Source organism: Ambystoma mexicanum, chromosome 10 (genome assembly GCF_040938575.1).
Source record: "Ambystoma mexicanum isolate Mex_15411 chromosome 10, UKY_AmexF1_1, whole genome shotgun sequence".
Lineage (NCBI taxonomy): Eukaryota > Metazoa > Chordata > Amphibia > Caudata > Ambystomatidae > Ambystoma > Ambystoma mexicanum.
Window position 1 is genome coordinate 54140216 of NC_090932.1, and position 20664 is coordinate 54160879.

The 20664-nt window shown below is 43.8% G+C and overlaps 1 protein-coding gene across 3 annotated transcripts in view; it reads left to right on the forward strand.

The window, feature by feature from the left end:
• Nucleotides 1–20664, forward strand: part of MASP1 (MBL associated serine protease 1) — a 587565-nt gene that overhangs the window by 176328 nt on the left and 390573 nt on the right. The window lies entirely within an intron of this gene.

A 20664-nucleotide genomic window follows, 5' to 3' on the forward strand; every position in this document is an offset into this window, starting at 1 on the left:
TTCAATCTCTACTCGATCACCCTCCCACCAATAATTTGTTCACACAACATCCTGTGTTACAACTACGCCGACGACACTCAACTAATTCTAAAAATCCTGAACTCAAAACCCAACTCCCGACCTGACCTGGCCTCCTGCCTCCTTGACATAGAACTCTGGATGACCCAAAGCCACCTCTTGTTAAACCCATCCAAAACGGAAATCATGGTTTGTGGCACCTCCACCCGCCAAGGGCAACTCACCGACCCCCTCCAACTCAGTGAAAAATCTTGGATGCACCCTTGACTCTGACCTAACACTCTCGCGCCAAGCCAACAACGTCTCAAAGTCCTGCCACTACCACCTTAAAACACTTAGGTGCATCTTTCCATATTTCTCCTTTCCCAACAGACTCTCTGCGGTCCAATCAATCGTTATATCAAGACTGGACTACGCAAACCCCCTATAACTCGGAATCCACGCCTACCAACTGAATAAACTCCAAAGGGCACAAAACGCGGCAGCCAAAATGTTACTTGCGCTCGGCCCAAGAGACCACATCTCCCCAGCCCTTAAGACGCTGCACTGGCTTCCTGTAGCGTGAAGGGTGACCTTCAAAACCTTATGCATCTCCCATCGAGCACTGCATAAAACCGGTCCTCAATATCTTCAAGACAAGCTAAAACCCTATCACCCCCCCACGCACCCTAAGATCAAGCTCAGCCGGCCTCTTAGTCAGACCTAGGACAAACTCAGTCAGGTTAGGCGGATCATTATTCTCAGCCTTGGCCCCCACGCTATGGAACTCACTCCCACCCCACATCCGCCTAACTGAGGATTTAACTTCTTTCCGCAAACTGCTGAAAACCTGGCTCTTCCTCTAAAATCCACCCATACCAAACTAACCCAAACAGACTAACAGCATCTCAATGACACCGATCCAACAAACTAGCTGAAGCAAAGAAATTGACAGCCAGTAAACCCCTAATATAAACTAAAAGGACAATCAGAATTAACCAAATAAAATAGATCAAAACAATGAAGTGGCTAATAAGAATAAATCATACAGAAACAGTAGAGACTTAAACTCCTGAAATGGACATAATGCAAGAGGAGCGAACGAAATGAATGGTGTGGGTGAAATAGTTAGAATAGATGAAGCGTGTGGACCAGATGAATGCGTTGAGTGGAAGAACGCATGAGTGGAAGAACGGATGACTATATAATTTGAATGAGTGTATAAATCAAATTAATATGTAAAGTCGATGATTGTATAGAATGGATGATCAGGTTGAGCGGTTGGGTGTGAAGAGGGGATAAATGCATAGAGCGCCTGAGTGTATAGAGCGGCTGAATGCATAGAGCGCCTGAGTGTACAGAGCACCTGAGTATATAAAGCGCCTGTGTGTACAGAGCACCTGAGTGTATAGAGTGCCTGAGTGTACAGAGTGGATGAGTGTACAGAACGGATGAGTGTACAGAACGGATGAGTGCACAGAGCAGATGAGTGTGCAGAGCCGATGGGTGTACAGAGCGGATGAATGTACAGAGCGGATGGGTGTACAGAGCGGATGGGTGTACAGAGCGGATGGGTGTACAGAACGGAAGGGTGTACAGAGCGGATGGGTATACAGAGCGGATGGGTGTACAGAGCGGATGAAGGTATAGAGCAGATGAGTGTAGAGAGCAGACGAATAGTTGGAACATGATTACTGCGTATTAGCGAGTGACTTTATAAGGCTGATGCGTGCATATTTCTGTTGAATGCGTGGGGACCGGATGTGCGTGGGGAGAGGATGAGCGCGTGGAGCGGATGAGCGCTGGGAGCGGATGAGTGTGGGGAGCGGATGTGTGCGAGGAGCAGATGAATGCGGGAAGCGGATGAGTGTGGAGGCCGGATGAGTGCGGGGGGCGGATGAGTGCGGAGGGCGGATGAGTGCGGAGGGCGGATGCGCGTAGGGAGCTGGTGAGTTCGGGGAGCGGGCAAGTGCGAAGAGCATGTGATTGCATAGGATGGATGAATGCATAGAGCAGATGAAGGTATGGTGCATACGAGGTGATAAAGCGGACAAATGCCTAGAGCAGAGGAGTTACATAGACCGGGTGAGTCTGCAGAATGGATAAGCATGTAGAACGGATGAGTGTGGAATGCATGCAGAGCTGATGAGTGCGTAGAACGGATGAGTGCGGGGAACTGATGGGTGCGAGGAGCAGGATGGATAAGCTGAGCAGAAGAACGTATCGATTGGAGGGCCACACAGAACAGACTAGTATGAAGGGCCGTCAAGTATATAGAGCAGACGAGTGCATATGAGCTAAAGAGGGCATATGAAAAAAGGGGTGCGTAGAAAGGGATGAGTGTGTAGAGGGGCTGAGAGCATAGAGGGGCTGAGTGCGTAGAGGGGCTGAGTGCGTAGAGGGGCTGAGGGCGTAGAGGGGCTGAGAGCGTAGAGGGGCTGCATGCATAGAGGGGCTGAGTGCGTAGAGGGGCTGAGTACGTAGAGGGGCTGAGGGCATAGAGGGGCTGAGTGCGTAGAGGGGCTGAGTGCGTAGAGAGGACAAGTGCATTGAGGGGGCGGGTACGTAGAGCCGATGAGTGAGCAAAACAGGTGAATACATAGTGTGTGTGAGGGCATAAAGAGGACGAGTGCCTGGAGCGAATGAGTGCCTAGAGCAAACGAGTGCCCAGAGTGGAACTGACCTGTTACTAGAGCAGATGTGTTGCGCAGAGATACTGAATGCGTAGAGTGGATGGAACGAGTGAAATGGAGCGCGTGGGGCAGACATGAGTGCATGCGTGGAGCAAAGAAGAGTGCATGCGTGGGGCAGACTAGAATGCACTGGTCGGACTGGAGCGCGCGGGGCGGACTGGAGCGCGCAGAGCAGACTGGAGCGCATGAGTGCGTCGAGCGTACCGGAGTGTGTGGAGCAGATTGGGATGCATGGAGTGGTTAGGAGTCCATGGAACGGACTGGAGCGCATAGAACTGCGTGATGTATATAGTATGGTTTGGACTGCAGAGAACATTTTGAAAGAGCATATAACACATCATATCACACCACCACGCTTACTCTCCCCTCTACACCACCACTCAACTAGAACACAGAGATACTATGACACCATTCGGTATAACTGTTCTCATACCAACATCCGCCGCTCACTGCACATCATTCTAAGTAAACACTGCTGGTTACACACCCCCCAGCCAGGCGTTCCCCTCAGGCATAACGCAGCAACACTCGGTCTGGATAAATCCTGCCAGAACAAACACATACTCCTGATCTCTCAACCACCACACCTACCGCTAAGAAGCAGCTATTAAACGAATACCGCACGAGCTGCACACATAGCCGGTGCTCACACGCACCTTTAACTCTCTCTACTCTCTCTACTAATCTGAACTTCGGTTCCCAAGGGCGTTGAATCTACCGGCGCCTTCAGACCATACCAATGGTATATAAGGCGTTATATAAATGCAAAATACGTAACATAACATAACATGCAAGTAGCATCCCAAAATAAGAGTAAAAGATATGTGACAGGGATGAGATCAAAAAACTATACACTCCACTTTCTATCAGTGTTGAGCACAAACCTGCGAAACACATAAATCCCAGTAATCAATAGTAGCATTCATAGGTTGGGGCAAATAAAAATATGACATCACATGCCTCATTACTTGCGTCAATATGGAGCACAAGCCACTTGATGTTCATGCTATTCACAGGCTATCACTATTTCGGGGGGCGGGAGGTGTGTGTGTGTGTGTGTGTGTTTGTGTGGTGCCAACAGTAGGTATTACATACTCAGAATAAGTTGCCAATTGGTCTTTGATCTACTTCGAATGATCACAGAGCTATTATAGTTTTAATTTCTGCAGCGATGGCCAGACCTGCCTTTATGGTGCACACCACTGGTCTGAGCTCAGACTTTGGGTATATTGGGTGTATCCCAGTCACATGGGTAATGTTGTTATGCCAATGTTTGGGTTTGCTGACCAGCAACCACCTCTGGGTCATCTGCGAGCTTTGATATGATATGATATCATGTGGCATTTATAACTTTGTCAGTAACCTATGTTTGTTGCCTATATACCAGGTTCCAGTTAGGAAATAATGTACAGAAAATATAATACCCTAAAGCTCCATTCTTATGCAGAGCCGATACTCCTAACACCATGATTGATTAGGCATCGTTTCTTCCAGTTTTCTTCTGTCGAATGTATGTGTATGATGGGTATATGAGCAGAAAGTGGTACATGTGTTTTCTCAGCATGGAGCAAACTGTGCACATTCGCCTACTTCTCACTTTACGGTGGAGGTTGTGACAGGAAGTATTCCTGCTCCTCATTTAAGCATCAGAGAGCGCTGATAAGCCTCTTTGATTTGGTCCAGATAGCCCCACCAGATCTGCACAGTCACAATGACTTAAGATCCTGAGAATCAAACTACAGAAGAATGGAGGTAGTAGCTTTCAGGTACTTGCAGCTAAAATGTGGAACTATCTACCCATAACTCCAAGATCTGAACCTTCCTTTCATATTTTGAGGAACAGTGCAAAAATGTGGCTTTCCACACAAGTGAATTAGAAACGTGTTCCCTCCTCTTGCTACTTGACTGTATATTTGCTCTGCACTTTACTGAACCTATTGTACCTCATTAACTTGTATGTAACCTTGTAACTTATTAGGCACCCCTTGAACCACCTCTAAATACATATAATACAGATTATAATGGAATAACAGCAGCGGGTTGGTCTGTGGAACATTATATAGCATGTTGCTACATAGACCCTATGATTGCTTGGCATTCTCTCCCAACTTTGTACTTTCAGCTTGTTAGCAGCATGTACGCAAAAGGAAAATCAGGTACAGAGAGCAATGTCTGTCTACTTCCCACTTGCCCAATTAGACCATCATCTCTCATCGGTCAGGCTATAAACCAAAGCTTCTCCTTTGTAGGTGATATTGCAACCTGTTCTCTGTTCTGGGACTTTCAAAGGAGTGTAGTTAGGCCATTATCTTCATCTAGAGCTTAATGAATAGCCCTTGTTTTTTACTTCTGAATCACGTGTGAGGAGACCACAATTTGGTCCATTTCAAACTTTTATTTACTGCTATTTGATTTAATTGTCCTGGGTGTTGTTACTCCTCTTGGCCTCTGGAGACTTGATCCCACCACCTTGCATTTGCTTTTCTCATCCTTGATTGGCCAGTACTTGTCACTTGCAGATGTTTTCTTCTTTGCTTAATCTAAGAGAAAGGTGTCTTATGTACATGGCTTATCGTCCTGACTCCCTTTGTGCCTTGCCATTATTCCTTGATGTGGCATCCTTGATCCCAGGCCAATCGACTCCTCTTTATTCCTCCCTCATAGCTGTTTTCCAGCATCTCCTGACTCAGCCGGGACTCCAGTCTGTTTCTGATGTAGCTTGATTGCTTTCAACACGAGTCCGGCGACCATCTTTTTCTCAAGGCTGCTTCAGTCACATTATACTTTCTTCTGCAACAAGCCTCTATATGTCTCATCTACCTTGTGTTCCTGCGTATGTACATTCACTTTGTCTTCGGATTCCATACTTTTGTCACCCCCCTCAGGTCACCTGCATTCTTTATATGCTCATCCACACCCCAGATCATGTGAGAGCATTCTCCAGTCAGTTGACAAAATACCCAACGTCCAATATAGTTCTTATGATCCTTTGCGTAATGAAATGTCATCCCTGGGTGTGCCAGCAAACTCTTATTTATGTTCTCCCGAGTGGTGTCTTCAGTCAGTGGTGTATGGTCCCCATTCACATCGATCATTATCTTCATCCCAACAGCTTTCTTAGCTGGCTTTTTGCATTGTCCTCTTATGATGCTTATAAAACAGACTCCTAGCAATACCAATACTAGTATTGCTCCAAGTAGCTTGAAGGCATTCGCCAGCCAAGTTGGAATCCATGAAAACAGAGACAAAAGCCTGTCATCTTCTTCTGTATTATAAACGTCACCCTCCATCTTCGTATACAGGGTTGTCAGCATAGTTTTTGCTTCTGTCATGGTTCCATTTTCTCCATCATGGGCAGGTCTGAATGTACAGCAAGATGGCCCTATGTTGGCGCACACGCCTATTTCCATTGCTATAGTTAGTCCAGGGCATACCTGTTCTGGAGGTCATAAGCATGATGGCCCCCAGTTCTTCTTTGATTGCATTAAATCCTTTTATTGTTGTGTTGATCGTTTGTAGCAGCTCCCACCTAGTGATCTGCAGCCATTTGGCATTCACTGCAGCCTTGAGTCCTGACATAAATACAGATGTAAATATCATTGCCGTCTTGTCGAATAATGAGTGTTCTGCTGGAATATTGTCATAGACTTCTATTGACTTTGCTGAGAAATAGTTCTCCCTCTTCTGCCGACGGAGGTTGAGTGACCTAGTCCTCCTCTGGTGTTTATTCATTTTTAGAGAACTCTTCAATATGAAGGTCACTTTGGGGAATCACTAATGCAGGAGCATGTATGACCACAATAGAACATATTACTCCCCAATTTTCAGACAGCTGCATATAAGCTCAGGATCCACAGGCCCAATATCGGTCCATCAGCATGGAAGTTCCTCCATGCATTCCTGGTACTTTGAGTATCTGCTTACATCCTTTATTTTCTCCAACCAGAACCAGGTCTTTGTTCCTGAAGCATGTTGTTGCGTTTGTTATTGGTGTTATGGACACCGGTCCTACTTCATTGTCAACCCATGTTAGTAATTTAGAATACTTGGCCCATGACTTTAGGCACATATCATTTACTATTTGCACTATGCTTTTTGATTCCTTCTTCAATATGTGTGTGGTGCAAGATAACATTCCTTCTTCCCATCCTGTACTGGTGGCAACTCGTCCATATACCAATAGCTGAGGTCTCTCCCAACACCCTGGTACTCCTGATTTTTGCACTATGTCTGAACATCCCATCCTCTTCATTTCAACAACCTTCACTTTTTCTACAGTCATGGATGAATATATAAGCATCTTGCTCATCCAGCCTATCTCCTTTTCCATCTTTTGTGTTTTCACATAAGCATCTTCATATGGAAATGTTCTCCTTGATCTTCATTGTTGGGTTGCCCATCTTCCTTCGAATTGTCCTCTGGTTATGCACGCTGCGAGAAGGCTACAACACTTTACATGGTGTGCAGGTATTTGTTTTGCAATGAATGTTCTGGCTGTGTTCATGGCATAGGGGATGAGAGAACATATGTAGAAGAGTTGAGCCGACGTTCTCTCTTCCACCTCCTTCGTGTACTGATACCACATGTCATTCTTTTAATGGGGCCAATTATTAAAGATATGAGTTAATATTTTCATGATCTTCACCAGCATCCATTTTTAAGTCGAAAAATTTTGTTTAGTAAAATCAGGGAAGCTGCTGCTCATGCTTTTGTTAGGGGTCACAAGACATGTTTCATTGTCAACCTCTGTATCTGCATGTGTAATCATTAAATGCTATAACAACAAGGAAGAAAAGACAAATCATAATGCAGAATGAAATCACAATGACCATTCCAGAAAAACTTGATTGTTGGTAGTGAGTCTCTTATATTTTGGAACCTTCCCATCTTGTTTTAATTCAATGTGAAATTTTGTTATTTTTTGTAAATCATACTTCTATATCAAAAACTGCAGGATAATAGCAATAATGATTCTGAAAATAATATGACTGTTTTTAGCCTTATCAAGAAATGTCACAATGTCCACGTAAAAACAGCATAGAAGAATGTGTGCAATGTTTTTATGATTGGCAGCATAGAAGATGCAGTGTGCACGTTTCCTTTGGATCCTATATGTCAATGCATTGTCACTTATTCCTATCTAAAATAGTTCTAGAATAGCTGCAAGTCCATTCATTCCTTTTCCCTATTCCTGGTAACCGATTTGGTCTGCATGTGCAGAACTTCTTCTCTTGCTTCACTGTCAGCAGGTGCAGAATGGTTCAAGGTCTCTACTTTGTACGGTTTACTGTTGTACAGGTACAGCCAGGCTTGCTTTGCTTTTAGCTTGACAGCTGTGGGAGTAACTTCTTCCACTTCATATGGTCCCTTGAAAAAGGGTTTATTCCAAGTGTGACTTTATTCCAAGCAAACCTTTTTACCAGCACCTGGTCCCCTGGATATAAACTAGGCTGTGTCATTAGATTGTTGAGATCGATTGGTTGGCTGTCTTCTTCAGTCCTCTTTAACCCCTCCCTCCGGTTCTTGATCTGTTGGGAAATGAAAGAAACACTAGGGTCATAGTTGCTGAATAATCATGCATCTCACCACCCAATGTCTTTCCTACACTGTGCACAAACCTCAAAGAGACTCGAGGGAATTCTTTTATCTGGACCACTTTAAATAGCCCTCTATAAACTACAACAGTTCATATAATTTGTTTAAAGGGTCCCTTGCTTTTCCATCCCCACCCGTGTTAGTCCAGTTGTATATTTTATTCTTTATTATATTATAACATACCACTACCAACTTAGGTATCAAAAATATCAATTTATTTTCATTTTATAAAAAACACATCAATAAAATACATTCATTATATTTAATATTTTTAACAATGTTCTAAAAAACTTTCTTTACCTAGCCAAGCTCGTCCCATTCACAATCTGTTATCTAGTACATTAAACCTTTAAACATTAATCAATCTATAGCACCAGTTTTCACTAGGAATCTATTGTCAAACCCAGTCTGCTTTGATGGAAGAGCACAATAGTCCTCATACCTTCTAATATTCCGTACAACTATCACTCATTCATCCAAACATTCAATACTCATAACTGTGGGCATCAATTTCTATCCTAGTAGGAGGAGAAAGAGGTGTTTCATTTGGCTTCCAGTTACTAACTCATGCAGAGTTAGGTGGTGATCTGAGCCAGGCTGATTTCATAGTGCATATCATGCAAGGGGTAGGCAATGTCACCACCTCTTCTTTAAAGTAATCTTGATTTTGGCTATCCTCTCTTTAAGGAGTCTGTTTAAACATTCACAAATCCCATTTACTTATGGGTGATAGGTAGAAGAGAACCGGTGTCCTCTGCAATAGGTTTTTTTGAAAGAGAATCCTCAAATATGGGCCACGTATATAAACCTATTGGTCAAAAAAATCTTAGTGGAACATTGTCCCCCACACACTTGCCATTGCTTTCACATAATCCCAATGAATAAAAAGGGGAACAACTGGGCCCCTTTAACTAGCATCTATTGCCCTCCTGGACGAAGAAGCAAAAATCTTTGTATCCTTGGTTTTGAGGGATCTTACTAATTGGGAGGAGCAAAGTGGAATACTAAATCCCTTTCAAACAGGTGTTAGGAAAGTGGTGGGGACCACTCTCCCAGGGGTAGTTATGGACATATTCCATCACATCGGGGTAAACAAGGAATTCCCTGATATTTATATGGCAAACATTGGCCTTTCCCTCAAGTTTGACACCATCAATCGCAATATACTCCGGAAGAAATTGAATGCATGGAATATTCGCCTTTCTCTTTAAGACACACTGATTGGTCTAAACACAGATTCCATGCTAAGAGTTAGACTCAATATGGAAGGAGCAATGTTGTGGCCTGCTAGGCCATTCAGAGGGCTGCGCAGAGATATTTATAGGACCTAGCATTCACCAGCCTTGGTGAATGCTAGGTCCCTCCCTGCCCACGCACTGGACATTGCTGACTTTATAACCTCCGAAAAGCTTGATCTCCTTGCGGTTACGCAAATTTGGTTAAATGCAGCTTCTGGGCCTTCCTTGGCTCTAGCCATACCGAACGACTACGCTATCATTAGATGTGATAGAAACACTAACCAGATGAAGGGAGGCAGTCTCGCCTTCATCTTCAAAAACACCTTTGACATTAGAGTCATTCAGGACTTACAAATCCCCTCTGCTGAATCCTTGTCCATCAAACTACCTTTATCACCCAACCACACAGCAACAGTGCACCTCATCTACCGACCACCTGGACCTATCTCCACATTCACTGAGGATATTGCTTCCCTTATATCTACTAATACCAAACCCAACTCACAAAGCATCCTACTTGGGGATTTTAATCTTGGTCTCAATGACCCTATGAACACTAACACCCTTGAACTAGCCAACACCCTATCTGACCTTGGTCATGCCCATATCATTCATGAGCCTACACACATTAAAGGAAGAACATTGGACTGGCTCACCAACCTTAATTGCACTATTGATCTTCTATCTAACGAACCATGTATTTGATCTGATCACCATAAAATAACCTTCTCCATCAAAGCCACCACACAACGTCCTGCACCGATCATTGCTCCAGCCACCCACACCAGGAACAAGAAAGACATTACGCCTGATAAACTCCTCCCTTTATTACTCCCCCTTCTCAACAATACCGCCACCTCTGACCCCACAGTCCTAGTGGACACTTACAATCAGGCTATACTTAAAGCTCTGAATACCATCTCCCCTTTAAAATTGCGGAAACCTAAACCACAATGTCATCTGAATTCGTGGTTCATGCCGCATCTAAAAGAACTACGTAAAATTAAAAGAACTGCAGAAGCACATTGGAAAAAGTGCCCTTCAGTAGCTAATAAGAATGAGCTAACCTTAGCATCTTCTAACTACAAAGAGGCCATTATACTTGCTAAAAAAGACACTACAACAAAAGAATCATACAAGCGGAATCAAATACAAAATAACTTTTTAAGATCCTAAAAGAACTGGAATCTCCTATTGCCCCTGTTGACAAATGTATCACAGATGCATCATGATGCACTAACATTCAGAAGGCGCAAATAGATCAAATAGTTCTGCTACAATCTAAAATGAACGCGAAAAAATGTCCGCTATTCTCTGACCCTGAATACAAACAATATCCTAATAAGACCTCCACCATTGAGCCTACCTGTAAACCATTTAATTTCTCACCCTTGTCAATCTAGGAAGTGGAAAACATCATTAGGAAACTCAAACCCTCGAATTGCCAAGGTGACGCCTGCCCTGCCCCGATCATCAAAGCAGCAGCACATGAACTCGCCCCATTTATTACTAACCTTATCAATGCTTCCTTCAAAACTGGAGTAGTACCTGATAACTTAAAAGACGCTTGGGTCATTCCTCTAATAAAAAAAATGACCCTTGACCCAGCCAACCTGTCCAACTATAGGCCGATAACAACGGTACCCTTTTTACTAAAAATACTGGATAGAGCAGCCTACCTGCAAATACAGGCGTATCTAGAATCTAACAATCTATTGGTACTAAGGCAATCCGGTTTCCGACCAAGACACAGCACAGAAACTGCCTTGATAGACGTCACCACCCAAATTCAAGTATTAAAAGACAATGCTAAACTAGCACTCCTCTTATTGCTTGACCTGTCAGCAGCTTTTGATTTGGTGAACAACCAAACGCTATGCCATCGTCTGAAATCTGCAGCACATTTCTCCGACTCAGCCACATCTTGGATCAGCTCCTTCTTGGCGAACAGAACTATGAGGGTCTTCTCTCCTACTGACGCTGCCGAACCTTCCCCGATACTTTGTGGGGTTCCGCAAGGCTCTTGTGTGTTCCCTACGCTCTATAATGTCTTTACGAAGCCCCTATTCGATATTCTTGACTATCTGGGTGTCACGTATACTAACTATGCGGACGATACCCAGATACTCATTCCCATCTCTGGAGACTATGCAACTGACAGCAAAACCCTTAACGAATGCAGTAATACAAGCATGGATGGCACAACATGGTCTTTGCCTTAACGATGAAAAAACTGAGCTGCTTATCCTTGGTACACACGCTAAACTGAAAAAAACTAAACATTGCCTTTAAATCATTTACTATAGATTGCAACTCCATTACCGTCTCAAACAACACTAAAACCCTTGGCATTTACCTTGATGCCACCTTATCCTTCTCCAAACAAACTAATGCGGTAGCATCATCCTCCACATATACTTGTAAACTTATCACCGCCTGCAGGCCGTTCATTTCCACACCTAATTGCATTACACTTGCTTGAACTCTCGTTCTATCCAAAATTGATTATTGTAACACCCTCTATTTAGGTACTAGCCACAAAAACATTAACAAGTTACAAGTTATTCAAAATAATGCCATCAGGGCAGCCCTCAACATCCCCAAGAAGTCACATATTTCTGAGACTTAACGCAATCTGCACTGCCTCCCGGTAGAGCATAGAATATCTCTCAAAACCCTTGCCCTAACACACAAAGCCAGGGCCAACCTCGCACCAGCCTACCTATCTAACCAACTCACCCCACATACGTCCTCAAGACCACTCAGAGCGGCCCAAGCAAACACAATGTCCATACCGAGATTCAAACTCCATAACTCGGGAGGAGCTAGCTTTCCTGTACAGGCCTCAAAGCTATGGAACACACTCCCTGCTTCCCTCAGATCAGAACCCTCCTTCCACTCATTCAAGCGCAACACTAAGCGCTGGCTTCAGGATTTGGATACAATGACAGTTTAAGTTCACTGATCTTAGACTTGTTGCCTGCCCTACAGTATTTATTGTAAATACTATACTATATTATTCAACTGTATCTTCCGTTGTCTACTGTATGTAACTGCAACATGTATGTATCTGTAACGCTAATCTATCTCCTTATCTACTGTATGTAACTGCAACATGTATGTATCTGTAACGCTAATCTATCTCCTTATCTACTGTATGTAACTGCAACATGTATGTATCTGTAACGCTAATCTATCTCCTTATCTACTGTATGTAACTGCAACATGTATGCATCTGTAACGCTAATCTATCTCCTTATCTACTGTATGTAACTGCAACATGTATGTATCTGTAACGCTAATCTATCTCCTTATCTACTGTATGTAACTGCAACATGTATGTATCTGTAACGCTAATCTATCTCCTTATCTACTGTATGTAACTGCAACATGTATGTATCTGTAACGCTAATCTATCTCCTTATCTACTGTATGTAACTGCAACATGTATGCATCTGTAACGCTAATCTATCTCCTTATCTACTGTATGTAACTGCAACATGTATGTATCTGTAACGCTAATCTATCTCCTTATCTACTGTATGTAACTGCAACATGTATGTATCTGTAACGCTAATCTATCTCCTTATCTACTGTATGTAACTGCAACATGTATGCATCTGTAACGCTAATCTATCTCCTTATCTACTGTATGTAACTGCAACATGTATGCATCTGTAACGCTAATCTATCTCCTTATCTACTGTATGTAACTGCAACATGTATGCATCTGTAACGCTAATCTATCTCCTTATCTACTGTATGTAACTGCAACATGAATGCATCTGTAACGCTAATCTATCTCCTTATCTACTGTATGTAACTGCAACATGTATGCATCTGTAACGCTAATCTATCTCCTTATCTACTGTATGTAACTGTATCTTTCTGCAGCCTGACTTGAATTGATGCGCCCGTATGTATGCCCATGGGCCTGGCTGCACTTTATAAATAAAATAAATACAAATACACATGCCCCCATTTTATTTAATGTGTACCTTTCTGATTCGGGGGATGTTCTAGCACAGGCCATTCTCATTTGCCCCAAGATCTTTGATGTAAAAAAATGTTCAATGTCATATGCGGACAACATTGTCCTGCTAGACTGTACGGTGGTTGGTCTTCAGAGACTTAGTCGAGGTTTTTCCTGTTAGGCATGCCAGAATAATCTTGTTTATAACTAAAAAAGGCAAAGATTCTGCCGTTTTCAATGCGAAAGAGGAGCAGTCTAGAAGCTGTTGGCTAATGAATCAAAAACTGGAACAGGTTGATGACTTAAAGTTTTTGGGTTTTAAAATTAGGTTGTGGCCCCAGAAAGTGCCAAACTAGCCTAGCAAGATGCTTTGGGCAGCAAATGCAACACTTTCTGAGTAAGTATGGAGATTCATGGTTCTATCAGCATGCAATGCAAATTCTATGACGGAAAATTTGGCCCAGCTTTCTTATATGACTTAGAGACCAATCAGTCTCTTTTCCATACTGATCTCACATATATTACCTAAGAGTGGGAAGATGGTTGCGCTTCGATATGAGCTGGGCCTAACTTGGTTGAACACCAAATTGCATTGGAAAACGTTACTTTTATGTGCAAAGGTTTGGACTGCTCCTCAATATTCAAAGTTCACAACCTTTCGGGCAGCCGTATGTTGAGGTATGTAAATCTGTGAGTTAAAGACCTATTATTGGTACATAAACAATTAGGAGATGTTCTTATCTAGCTGCAACGTTTCCCCTCCCCTTTGGATAAGGCGACCTACACGTGCTTGCAATTGAATCCACTAGAGACTAAAGATAGCCTTGTTCTTTGGAATAGAGATGATAAAGTTTCTTCTGCCTGTAGACTATGTAATAGGTTCCTTCCTTCCTTCCTTCCTTCCTTCCTTCCTTCCTTCCTTCCTTCCTTCCTTCCTTCCTTCCTTCCTTCCTTCCTTCCTTCCTTCCTTCCTTCCTTCCTTCCTTCCTTCCTTCCTTCCTTCCTTCCTTCCTTCCTTCCTTCCTTCCTTCCTTCCCCTGTATACATTGTCCTCCATCAAAGACAACCACAGGCTCAAGGCCTGCCTCACTTTGATCCAGTTCGGGATTTGCAGTACTTACCTGAAGTTCAACCCCTACAAGACTGAATTCCTACTGCTGACCAACAATAGCTAACACCCTGACACCCAGACCTGGCTCTCTGCTATGAACCATGAGGGCTGCACACCCCAGCTGGCCACCTGCACCAAGTCCCTTGTGTTCGACATCAAAAGAAACGTCTGCTTCAAACAACACATAGCAAGACAGACACAAATGGCACTGCAAGCATGTGCCATCTTCAAATCCTGCTGCATCCTCATCAAGGCTGATGCGCGGAAGTCCCCAAGCTCCTTGACTGCAAAATCCAGCAGCTCCAGAGGCCTACAATCCAGTAGAAGTAAGGATATTTGCAGACTTGAACCCCATGAGTGCTGGAAAGAAAAGAACCAGAATAGAAACCTTCTCTTTCTACACCCAAGACTCTAGAACCTCCTCCCTGTCAACAGTCTACTCGCCTCCTCACGTCTACATTTCAGGAATGAGTACAAGGAGCTCCTCTTCAATTAATCGGTCCTTCCTGAAACCTAGGTTCACACACCTTCCAATTCCCACCCTACCTGAGACTGGGTGATCTGCTCACCACTGTTTCTACCACTGTTTGCGTGTAGATCCTCTGCTGCCATATTGCCTGCCCTCCTGTCCCCCAGTGGTAGCTCCCGCTCTTTTGTATCGCTGCCTACTTCCCCGTGTCCTTCCACCTGTGATTTGTAAAGTGATCTGTTGCTTCTTAACCTAGGTCCGCTCTCAATAAATACCCCAATAATAATAAAATAATAATAATAATAATAATAATAATAATAATAATAATAATAATAATAATAATAATAATAATAATAATAATAATAATGAAAGGCTAGACGTGTTCCCCCATTGTTTATCTGTAGAACAAAGCAAAGTCACAAACGATGCCTAGATTCTTAACTCTGGCTGAAGGGTCGGGGGCTCTTCCCAGTTTAGGGGGTGGAGTGAACGGCAAGGGGCCGATATTGTTACATTGAAGCCTATTAAGCTAAGCTTGAAGGTACATCTTGCTTTGGTACACTGGGCATTCGGGGACAATTTCTGGATTCATAGATTGGAGGAAGGTATTTGAAGAAGACCACTGGGTTGTTATCATGAATGCCCACTGAGTGAATCAAGGCAGAATGGGGTATTAAATTACATTAAGATCCCAAAGGTTAGCCAAAATACCCTATTATCCATAGTAGAGGTGAAGTGAACGACATAATTATATTCATTGGGTCGTCTTTCGGTAATCGACGTACTAACGCTCTACAGAGGTTGGAAATAGATATAGCATTAGAAGAGTCTCCATCTTTAACTCTGCACATCGAAGTCAGGCGAAGCTTCATGCGGAGTACCGCCGGCACAGCGGAGGTGTACGGCGGTACTACGAGTAAGCAAATCTTCCTTTTAGAAGAGCTTACGTCATGTGCAATTAGCTTTTCATGTTGAATCAGCCACTCCTCTTTCTGGAAAATTTAAAAACGTAATAACAATGGTGTAAATGGGGGGTTGGTTCTACTGCAATATGGGAGTATCTATTTGTCTTTATTGGAGGACTTTGCGCCATTTGAATATATGAAGGTCTAGACAGATTTGGGGTCTCAATACACCCATGTACACCAATTTCCTTAACTAAAAAAAAAAATAATATACATTGTTTTATTAAGTCAAGATTAAATTCTCTCAATACAGTTCAGGTCATAAGGAGTTGCATTAAATACCCTAGAAACATGTCACTATGGTAGGTGTAGGGACTGAACAACAGTACAGGGATGCATTTATCTGTCAAATGCATTCGTCTCAAAATGCTCTGTGTCAAGTACCTAATTTTTTGAAAATGTGTGGAAATTGAGTAAGATTTAAATATAGAGGTTATGTGTTGCAACTTTTGGCAGGGGTCGAAGTGGCTTTGATCTGGGCCAATACATACTACTGGTATCACATTGCAAGGGTATACAAGATATGGTACTCTTGAAAACGTGTTGTGTAATGGTATACCCATTTTCAGATGAGTATAACTATCTGTTTCAGGTGTGAGCGAGTGTCATGTGACTGTAAACAGATGGTGAAGAGATATTGCGATTTTAAGGTTGAGAATTGTAAATATTGCAACATTGATTAGTGTGTGCATGCATTGATTGGTGTATGCGTGCATTGATTGATGTGTGCATGCATTGATTGGTGTGTTACTGCATTGCTTGGTGTGTACATGCATTGATTGGTGTGGGCCTGCATTGCTTGGTGTGTGCATGCATTGATTGGTGTGTGGGTGCATTGATTGGTGTGCTACTGCATTGCTTGGTGTGTACATGCATTGATTGGTGTGTGCCTGCATTGCTTGGTGTGTGCATGCATTGATTGGTGTTTGCAAGCATTGCTTGGTGTTTGCATGCATTGATTGGTGTGTGCGTGCATTGCTTGGTGTCTGCATGCATTGAATGGTGTTTGCAAGCATTGCTTGGTGTTTGCATGCATTGATTGGTGTGTGCATGCATTGATTGGTGTGTGCGTGCATTGATTGGTGTGTTACTGCATTGCTTGGTGTGTACATGCATTGATTGGTGTGTGCCTGCATTGCTTGGTGTGTGCATGCATTGATTGGTGTTTGCAAGCATTGCTTGGTGTTTGCATGCATTGATTGGTGTGTGCATGCATTGCTTGGTGTCTGCATTCAGGCAGAACTGATTGTAAGATTGATTTGCATTTTCGATGTTAACATTAGTTGAAATTAAGATCTGTGCATTAAATATTTTATATGAATCATACAATATAGTGCTTTTTCTGTGGTTTCATCGAACACACTTAACTCATTGAATTTTATTTGAGCCCTGTTGGTCGCACGACCAGTGCTTAATTTGTAAAAAAATAAGTGCCAGTGCCCAAAGAATCCTGGATAACTAAAGCCAGCCCCGGTGGCGCCGCAATGCCAGCGGCCCGGCTCGGTGCTAGATCGGTCCACAACCAGCCCATCACACTGCTACTGTTCCATGTCACATGCTTAGCGCTGCAGCATCTGCTGGCACCGGCTAGTAGTGGGATGGATGTGGAGGGAGCACTTACATCTATCTTGGTTTATTTCACAACTTATTTTATTACATGTTTTAAATCCCTGAAAGTACTGTGGGATTAACTAGATTTTTCAGTTTGGCATTATCTTGCATTCTGGGAGTTATAGTTTAACATTAAAACCACAATGATATTCTTTTGGCTTAAGATGTTGCTATACAGATTTACATGCTGTCATGTGGCTTTGATTAGAAATGTGTGTTTTTTGTAAGTAAACTCTACAAGACATTATTACTGTAGACCTTGAAATCAAACTATTTGAGCCAAGGTTTTTGATCCTGGTCAGACCCCTTCCCCCCTCGACATTCCCTGCTATGACCTAGGATATGGCTACTGGCCACTACATGTCTTTTCTATGTAGGTTTACTATTCATATTGAAGTGGAGGTTATGTTTGGGATAGCCCTCTTATCTTCTGCCTCAGCACCCGTAGTGCTGCCTTGCACCTAAAGCAGGACAGGCACCATGCACACTTCACTGTATGAAAATAAAGGTCCCGCTGCTACGTAGACTTTCAAGGTGGAAGTTATACAGAAACTACAGCATCTGGACATTTCATTGGCAGCTCCATAAACAACCCAATTAAATGTATGCCTCCTAATTACCTACAATTATTTTAGCTGCCACAAGTGTTCCAGTGTTTCCCTGTGCTGAGTAGTACCTTATGTAACATCATCTTTCTGCTTTGCACTCAGTTTCCATATGGGCCCATCAATTTACATGCTAGCATTGTCACAGAGAGCTAGGTGAGCTTTGCCCCATGGGTAAAAATCACTGGCAATGCCAACAGTTCGGGCTTTTGTGTAGGCATGGGAAAGGCACTTGCCAGGCACTGCCATATTGGTATTACCTGGCTATAGATGGTAGCAGGTGAAAAATGGTGCAAATACCTGGGCATCTAATAGTAAGTAGTGTCTGGCAAATGTAATACTTATACAAAAGCCAAAACTGTTAGCTTGGCCATTTCTTGTTTTTAACAGGACTTCAGTGAGGGACATGCATAGTGCTTATAAATCAAGTGGCTGAAGGCAAACCTGGTTAGCACATTTTTATTACACCAGTAGCACGCCTACAGTGCCAATTAAGTCATTAACTCTGGCAGGCGCTTCAAGTGCAAAGTTTGATGGTAAAGCTCCATTAAAGCAAGCTCAAAGAGTTCCAATGAGGTGGTCTTTTTGGCGAGCCGGAATGCCAACCCACTGAGTTATCACACTTGCCATGGCATCTCATCATTTACATCCATAGAAGGCTACGGGGGTAATCCAGTGTCAGCATCTATTCGAGACCGAGTGCATGTTGCATTTCGACATCAGCTCAATGTTTTAAAGGAAAAAAAACATGGCATGTTTTGTTCCCATTTCTCCCTAAAGCATGTCTGCGTACATAATATTCATGCGTTTGAGGTTGAGAATGTACTTGGCACAATGGTATTCAATTAACATATTTCTGTTTATTTGTTTATTGCTATTCTCATCCGTGCATATTTGTATTTAAGAAATGCTGCGAAACCCCAGCAAGGCAAGCAGCATTCCAATTCCACAGCATGCAATTAGGCCACTATGCCACACAGGCAACACACAGATGGCTGCTGCTATTTAGTGAGTCGGATAGCAAATTCTCACTATAAGTCTGGAAAACGTAATAAAATGACCGACATCGGGGCAAGGCAAACCTACCCCCTCACGTGGATGGGCTCCCAATGCCCAGGCACCTTCATGAAGCAGGGCTGCAGCCTGTTCAGCTTGTCGCTGACTTTCTCTCCATGTCTCTCTGCAGCTCTGTGCTCGGCGCCGGCCACCAAAGGCGGGCGAGTGGTTGCAGGATGTTACTTTTTTACAAAACACTTGGAGCGGGGCCGGCTGAGGCCCGCTCCCAGTGTTTTGTAAAAAAGTAACATCTTCCTTCACTTTTAGTTCACCTGGGGCCCTGGTGTCTCGCGCCGACTCGCTGCCTGCTGGCCCTGATCATGCAGAGCAGATCAGAGTAGAAAGGGCCTACAGGCAGCCCTGAGCTGCGCGAGACTGTCCCAGGAATGGGCTTGAAACCCGGCCCCTCGCTCACCTCAGTCAGCTCCCTCATGAATGTTTCACTTACCGCAGACTGTTCCGCACACAGGCATAGGTTAGTCAATGGAAGCACCGTGTACCAGGCCCCGCGGGGTTCCCCCAGCCGCACTTTGCTTCCGTGGCCATTCCTGTGCGCCTGTGCCTGCAAATTGGTCCTTTGCAGCACTGCGCAAACAGAGCAGCAGGTATTGGGGTGGGGCTGGCTTGGGGGAGACTGTCGGCCCAGTCTTCGTTTGTAGTCGGCCTCCTGTCAGTCATGGAGTCCACCCACGCACTGATCTTTTTTTCTGGCGCCCGCGCCTCGGCCCACCCAAACGTGCACACTGTGCGCTGCAGGCAGCCCTGCCCATGTGCACCAGTCAGTGCCAGAGTGTGGCACGCACCGGTGATGTATGGTCACACACACCCACCACAAGCTGCTGCTTTAAGGCATGCAGGCGGGGATTCCAAGTGGTCACTAAGCTTACAGTGTCACTAGGTGCCGTAAACATAAGTAAACGTAAAGAAACATTAGCGCTCTATCCTACTTCCTACCATAAAATGGAGCTCATTTTGGAGACTCCTGTAATTCGGTGGCGACGACCTGTTACGTTTCCACTTTTGCCCACACTGCTCCCCACTCCCCGCTGCAGAATCTTTCTCCTTTACATGGCGAAGAGCAAAAGGAGAGGGTAAGAAGGTGGCGTCCATGCGTGTACGCGTTGCAGGCTGCATTTACAATGGATTCTTACGGGGTCCGTCTGCTTTTTGGAGGTGCAAAAAGCCAGCAGACTGACTCCATAGGGATTCCTAGCATTTTCACCAGCATGGAAGTCGCTGCTGACACAAATGCTGGTGTATTTGTATGGCGGAGAGGAAGGCCATGGCAGAATCGTAACTTGCGACACGCCCCTCTTATGCATGCCATTGAGCCGTGATTTGAAGGAAAGAC